The sequence below is a fragment of the Ceratotherium simum genome, chromosome X (genome assembly GCF_057802395.1).
Source record: "Ceratotherium simum simum isolate JZ-2026a chromosome X, ASM5780239v1, whole genome shotgun sequence".
NCBI classification, from domain to species: domain Eukaryota; kingdom Metazoa; phylum Chordata; class Mammalia; order Perissodactyla; family Rhinocerotidae; genus Ceratotherium; species Ceratotherium simum.
In genome coordinates, this window is record NC_141940.1 from 18015038 (window position 1) to 18023340 (window position 8303).

An 8303-nucleotide genomic window follows, 5' to 3' on the forward strand; every position below is an offset into this window, starting at 1 on the left:
TATTATTTCCATTTTAGAGATGAAGAAACTGAAACTCAGAAAGGTCTAGTAATTTGTCCAAGTTTGCACATCTCATAAGCCGAGAACCAAGTCCATATTCTTCTGTCTCCAGAGTCTAAGCCAATAGAACAATGGACATAAAAGAAAAAAATCTTTGAGTGACATCTTAAGAGTTCATCCTCAGTAGTAATCAATGCAAATTAAAACAACAGTGAGGTTTTTCCCCCACATATCAACTTTACCATGGTTAAAGAGATTGAGGATGAGTACAGACAGTATAACTCCATTTATATGAAGTTCTAGAGTAGATTCAACCAATCTCTGGCAGAAAAAAAATCAGAACAGTGGTTGCCTCTTGGGAGGTTGGGAGTGTCCCAACTGTGAAGGGGCATGGGAGAACTTTCTGGGGTGATGAAAATGTTCTGTATCTTGACGGGGGTTTGGGTTACATGGGGTGTATGCATTTATCAAAAATCACCAGAGGATACACTTAAGATTTGTGCGTTTCACTATATGTTCATTTTGCCTAAACAAAACCCCTAAATATTGAACTCTAGTTAATGATAAGCATGCTAAAGCATTTAGGGATAAAGAGAACTGATGCTACAAATTACTTTGAAATGCATAAAAAATTAAGATGAACTGATGGATGGATAGATAGACTGATGGATGGATGAATAGATATTTACTAAAGTCAATAGAACAAGCTGTTAACAATAGTAGAACCTAAGCGATAGGGATGTGCGTGTTCACTGTACAATTCTTTTAGCTTCTCTTCATGTTTGGGAATTTTTATAATAAAATGGTGGGAGAAAAACATGATTGGAAGAGGCAAGAATATAGATAATTATAGTGGTGACTAATATTTACTGAGTGCTTACTATGTGCCAGGCACTATGCTAGTGCTTTACATGCAACATATCTTTTAATACTCACAACAATCTCTGAGGTAAGAACTTCTATTATCTCTATCTGACAGATGGAGAAACTGAGGCCCATAAAGGTTAAGTAACTTGCCCAAGGTGACACGGCCCACAAGTAGCAGAGCCAGGCTATGAATCCAGTCTGATTCTATTATCCAGGCCATGTATGGAATCAGATAGTAAGTGGGATAATCTTGCTGATAGTTCATCTAATTTGAATGTGGTAGCACCTGGAGTAGCCTAACGCCAAAACTCACGCACTTTATTGTACTCCTTGCAGTCTTTCTGGAATGGCTCCCAAATTTCTGGGAAGCACAGGTGAAACACAGAGGAACAGCAGGTGGTGGTGGTAGGTAAAGGGTTGTGGGAAGTGATGCAGGATGGTGGAGGTGATGGAGAGCGATGATGAGTTTGCTTTTGCACGTGCAGATTCAAGAGGTCTTTGGGACATCCAAGGAGAGATGGCGACAGCAAGTACTAGAGCCAAGGATACAGCTCTGATTCTGGGTGGCCATTGAAGCCTTGGCAGTGAGAAGAGCAGAGAGTGCCCAGGACAGAACCTCATTTAAAGAGCTGATGAATAAAGAGTGTTCAGCCAAGCTGAGGGTAGAAGAAAAAGCAGAAGAAAGTGGTGTCGTAGAGATCACCATTTGTTGAGTATCCCAATTCCATGTCACTTTCACTTAAGAGTATCTAGTCTTGTGTTGGAAGATGCCTGAATATTTCTATACCTAAACAGCTTTATGTAGTCTGTCTTATACAGGAAAAAGTGAGAAAATCTCATGAGTTATATTTGCCATATCTAATGGTGAATGTTTTTAACAAGACAAAGGAAAAGCAAGTTCACTTTGGGAACCATAAAATTGTTTCTGTTCATGGTGAAGCGGGAGCTCTTCCATATTATTCCAGTAATTCATCTTGTTCTCTAAGAATTTTTCCAGCCCTAGATTACTTTGACTATGTGCCAGGGCACTTCTAATGTTTTAGGAGAACCAAGTTGCCAAACTGCATCTGTTTCACAGTAACTCCTGTTCTCTTGTTGCTTTGAGTGATTTATGTAGAATTGTGCTTAAAGGGACAATCCTATTTAAACACTGTATTATATATGTTGAAGGTCTGGGATGGTTTCTCAACTGACTTGTCAGAAGCAATTATAATTACTATCTATAATATTGGTTTTTAAAGTATATCAAATTTGATTTTAGTACAGTCATTCGACAAAGGCTTAAGCATCTCTAATTTGCTTAAATTGCTTTGGCCACCAAACCAAGGCTATTACTAGATCTATTTCTAGAAGCTGCTCAAAAAGCATCAACTTGGGAAATGACTGTTACAGCCATTGCTTCTAATTTATTTCAAGCATACTCCATGGTTTTCTGTATTGAATAATTTGAAAACAACCATAGTTTAGCTTAATGCCTAAGTATGTTATTTTAATTCTGACAGAGCTCTTAAATTTTAGTATGAGGACTGATTGTATTGAGTATAATTGGAAATGAGTATACCTGTTTGAGGGTAAGAACATCTCTTCAATAATTTTTCTAAAGACAAAAACATCATAATGCCCCCAGGGTTTTAGGTGCTGATTTATATTATAACATGGTTGATTCAGACAAAATTCAAGTTAGAGATTTACAGTCTTTAATGTTAATAATTATAAGCAGTATTTGAATAAATAATGATTCTTGAACATGAAAAATATCTTAAATCAGAAACCAAGAATATTGTTTTTGCTTCATCAGGTTGAGCAACTTTCACTTCCTTCCTTCCTGGCCCAACAATGTGATCTTCCCCACATTTCAGATTATAGCTGAAACATGGCTTAAACTTTTACTTGTAGGTACATTATTAACAATAAGCACTTAAAAAAGTTTGACTACTTTGGTGGTGGTGGTGTGTGTTTAGCACTATGTTTTTAAAGTGTGGTCAGATGAGGTTCCACCAAGTGACCTTCGGGGACTGGCCTATCATATGATAATCTCTATTTTAGCTCTTAGTACAGATTCTTTAGGATAGTGAATGTCAACCACAAACCGTCACATTATTCTTGACAAAATCAGCATCATTCTTTCTATCAATTCGTGTGTTTGTGTCTTGTGATGGAATAACCAGTCAGTAGGGGTTTTAGTTCTGCTGAATTGATTTTTAAATCATCACCCCAGGCAACCACTGGTCTAAGCAGGAAAATAGTGGCAAAGGAGTCCATAGCCTTGAATTCTGGTCAGAGCTTGCTAGCAACTTTGCTATGTGACCTTGGGTGTGCAATTAAACTCTGCTAGTCCCTCACCTGTAAGTGGAGAGAACCGCAGCATCCTTTCCCTATCAAGTGTTTGTTTCCCTGTTCCACCCTAAGGAGAAATCACGGTGCCGGATCCTCGGGCAATACAAGGATCCAGTAGTGGATGTCTCCCATAACTTTTTGCTGAAGTTAAGTCAGTGGTAGGGAAATCTAGCTGGCGCCAATTTAGAAAATTATAGGACATTAATTTGCTGCTTTGCCAGCTGATTATTGTAGAGGAAGCTTATTCAGATTTCCTGATGGGGAGACCCTAAAGTGAAGGCATCTAGGTTCAATCCTAAAGGGTAAGTGTATATTATTTTTGCTAATTTTGGGGTGACTTGATTTGTCCACTAAATTCCTGACTTATTGAGCTGACTAAGTAGGTAAATAGATGCAAAAGCAGATTATGTGACCTCAAGCAATTTTCAGGCTGGAGAACATCAACCGCTTGGGCTGGAAGGAGAAAGGAATGAACGTTTCTAGAGTGCTTACTATGTACTGGATGTTTTACACACATCATCTTATTGGATCATCACAAGGATCCTGGGAGGTAGGAGTGATGCCCATTGAGGCTCAAAGCATTTACCTATTGTAATTTTTTTTTAACTTACTGTAATTTGGCCAAGGTCACAAATCTAGTAAAACAATAAATTGGCTTAAATGCCACCTCTTTAGAGAAACCTTATTTGATCACTCTGTGGAAAGTAGATTTTCCCCTCTCTCCATCCCCGCACACTATCACTGTGTGACACATATCCCAATTTATAATTATTTATTCATTTGCTTGTCTCTTCCCTGTTTCCCCAACTAGAATGTAAGCTTCATAAGGGCAGGGACTACCTCAATATCAGCCTTGTTCACCGGTGTGTTTCAGTGCCCAATTCAGTGACTGGCACAGAATGGACACTCCATAAATATTCCTTTAGTGAATGAATGAATGAATAAAAAAGCTTGTCTGACACATAACTCTTTTTTCTTTCTACTATATAACATTGACCCGCATGTTTGTAGATGGAAAAGCTGAGACTCAGAGATGTTAAATAACTTTCCCAGGAGGTCTTATATAGGTCAGACCACAAAGGCTGGTTGTGGTCCAAAGACCTGTGATTATGATGACTCACCATGGCCCCAAGTTGCTTGTACTTTGGTTTACTATAGAACCATCAAACAAGCAGCACAAAGGATCTGGGATCAAGGACATAAATGAGGGTGTGGATGCAGTCCCTAATGGCTCACTAGTTCCTTGCAGAGGTCTGGCGATCAAGGCAGTCCTCCAGTGGTGAGGACCAGGCGGCAAGAGCCCTGGAGCCAGGCTTACAACCTTCTGTAATATTCTGATGGGAGTGGCCACATCCTTTCTCAAGGGGCGACCCACTACAGCAGGCAATTTTTTTGCTGCACTATGGTGCCACGCTGAGGCCTTCTATTTCTTACTGGGTCATTGGGCTCCCTAAATGTCACAACTGGTTAGTGGTTGAGCGAATTCAGCTCTCTTGACTGAAAGCCAGGTTCATTTCACAGTGCATACTGATGTAGTTTGCTATTACTGCCAAACATAGGAGGATATGATGTGATAACTGTCTGGGAAATATCCATATAGGAGAAGAAGGGGAGAGTCAAGTTGTGGGACTGCAAGACCAGAGGCAGAATCATGAGGTCATGATCCAGAAATAACCCACAGTGGACGAAAGTGTGTGACCCTGGGTAATTTACTTAACCTTTCTGTGACTCAATCTCCTTACCTATAAAATGAGAATAAGAAGTGTTTTATGAAGATTAAATGAGTTAATATCTGTAAAACTCTTAGAACAGTGTCTGACACACAGTGAGTGACATATTAAGGCTTGTTAAATGAGATAAATACAAATAAAAATAAAATAAGGTACAGAGAAAGAGAGTTTTAGGTAGGATGGCTTGACCCATCTTAATGCCTTCATCATTTTGAGTCCCTAATTATCAGTTGGGATTTTTCCCTCAATGGAAATGTATCTCTAATTTTATCGTTTTCCTCATAGGTTTCCAAAATCGATTTTACAGAAACATTATAGTCAGCTTTGTTAAGACAAAGAGATGTCTCCTGACTCTCACACTGGAAAGGTTCAAATATGTCCAGGGAGCCGAGGGGTTAAATATCAGAACATCTTGAGAGAGAACAGGGGAAAGCTAGGATTATATGTTTCAACAGGTGTTTTATGATGGAAACTCATTAGACTCCATGAACATGTGAAAATAATACCCTGCATTTGTATGACGCTTTTCACCTTTTCCGTCAGAGTACTTTCATGTCTAGTATTTCATTTGTTCTTGTAAGGTCTGTGTGAGGTAGGGAGAGCAGGTATTCTCATTTGACGTAAGAAGAAACTGAACCCAGAGAGGTCAAATTTCTTCAACCAACATTTATTGAACCCTTACAACGTGTCAGGCACTTGTGATAAAAAGATGAATAAAACACAGTTCCTGTCTTGAACTAAACCAACTCTTGAGATAGAGTATGTTAAATGCTACAGAGCGGTACACAGAGTACAGGGGGGACATAGTGATCAACTGTGTGTGTGTGTGTGTGTGTGTGTGTGTAAGGGGGAGGCTGCACAGAGGTGCTCCTTGGGTTGGGTTTAAACAGTGGTGTGCTGGTAAATATTTAACAATGGGCTCTCTAGGGAAAACAAGGCCCTGTCTTGTGGCATTTGCTGACTTCTGTGGTGTAAATACTCCTACAACAGCCAATTTCAAGCTACCAGTGTGAAGTCATTGAATGCAGAGTTGGGAAGAGATGTGCAGCAGCACGTCATTGCAGAGTATTTCTATCACAGATATAATGGACATACATAGCATCAAAAACAGATAATAGTAAAATGTGGTAAAAGAATTAGGAAATGATGAGCTTTGAGTATTTATTACTTTTGCTTTTAATATAGTTTACTTAATTTGAAGTTTAATTTTTTTTTTTTTTTGCTGAGGAAGATTCACCTGGAGCTAACCTCTGTTGCCAATCTTCCTCTTTTTGCTTGAGGAAGATTCGCCCTGAGCTAACATCTGTGCCAATCTTCCTCTATTTTGTATGTAGGTCACCACCATGGCATGGCTGCCAATGAGTGGTATCAGTCCGTGCCTGGGAACTGAACCTGGGCTGCTGAAGTGGAGCGCACCAAACTTAACCACTAGGCCAAGGGGCTGGCCCCTAATTTAATTTTTAATAATGGTTGTGTTTAACAACCAGTTCAGAAAATTTGTGTTTAACAATCAGCTCTCCCAAGCCTGTGATCTGATTCCAGCACACCACTAGCAAAGAAGGAGTTGCCAGGTAAGTAAGGGCAGAAGGACATTTTAGGTGGAGGGAATCACATGTGCCAAGGCAGCAAGCATATGAAACAGCATGGTGCATTTATGAAACTGCACATGATTGGGTGAGTGTTCTTAGAAACAGATTTACTGTGATGCGAATGAATTTTAAGCCTCAGGGCTCCTCACTTGCGGCCCTCTTCCCCCAGCCTCCTACCTATTTTGTATTTGTAATTTTCTATTCTTTTTCTTAAAGAGGACTCATTGAATGGCATAAACTTCAGATGCCAAAAATCTTTAAATCAACTCCTGAGTGCCCTATTTAAGAAAGAGCAGAGCAGGAGATGAGGTGGTTGAGGATAATGGAGACTCTTTTATGTCACACAAAGAAGTGGACTTTATCCTATAGGCACTAAGGGAAGTGATCTGATCAGATTTGTGCTTTGCCAGCATCATCCCTGGCTGTATGTGGAGAATGGGTGGAGGGGCCAGAGTAAGTATGTAGAGGTCAGTTAGAAGGCTCTGGTAGCAGTCCAGGTGGTTTGGATTAGAGTGATGGTGGTGGAGACAGAGAGAAGTGGATGGATTCAAAAGATATTTATGAGGTAAAATCAGCAGTTCTTGGTAATGGATTAGATTATATTACGTGGGGAGGGGTAGTGAGGAAGAAGAGGCGAGGATAACTGTTAGGTTTCTGGCTCAGGTAACAGGATGGATGGTGGTTCCACTGAGCAGGACAAAGCCTTGTAAGTAAGGTACATAAAACTATAAAACCCAGATAAGGCACTCATGAATATATGATGGACTTTTCAGTCAGCCATACTGGGGTTCAAATCCCAGCCCTGACACTTTTAGCAGAGCTAGAAACTGCACAAGTTGTTTAAATTGAGCCTTAGTTTCCTCATCTCTAAAACTTGAAAGTTGTTATGAAATTAAGTTCGTAAAATAGGTTCTCAATAGGGGGCCAGCCCCATGGCATAATGGTTATGATCGGCGAGCTCCGCTTTGGTGGCCCAGGTTCATGGGTTTGGATCCCAGGCACAGACCTACACCACTTGTCAGCCATGCTGAGGTGGTGACCCACATACAAAATAAAGGAAGATTGGCACAGATGTTAGCTCAGGGCTAATCTTTCTCACCAAAAAAAAAAAAAAGTTTCTCAATAAATTGGAAGAAGACTAAATATGGGGTGGGGAAGAAAATGAGTTCAATTGTTTTGGATTTGAAGTGACTGTGGGATATCCCAGTGGGGATATCCAGTATGGAGACAGAGGCTTGGAGATACTAATATTTAAAGGGCAGTTAAAGAGAGAAGGTCTAACAAAGGAGACTGTAAATAAGTGAGCACAGAGATAGGAAGAGGACTGGCAGATAGTGATGTCATGGAAATTACTGCTGAACCTCTTAGCACCGCAGCCTCACAGTAAATTGGCTTCAACTCTGCCCACTTCAAAACCCGTCCCCCCTATTCCCATTATCTTTTTTCCAAGCCTCTATCTTCACCATTGAGCCTAGTGTCCATGGTCCGTCCATTCAGTATCTATTGTACCATACCCCTACCTCTCTTGTCTTTGTCCTGGCACAATGCCCATTGTACAAAATCCCAACTCTGGATCAATGAAACAGCCCCGTTTTCTCTGCTCCTGCACTTCAGTGGCTAGACACTGCCAGAGAACATGGGACAGCCGAGTGGTGATTGATGTCACCATGATCTCAGAGGAGTTCATAATGCTGCTCTTTAACTGTCCGCATCCTGATTCTCCCAATTTTCTTACAGCACTGGCTTGAGAGAGCAGCTGAATTTTCCTGTAACCTCTAAG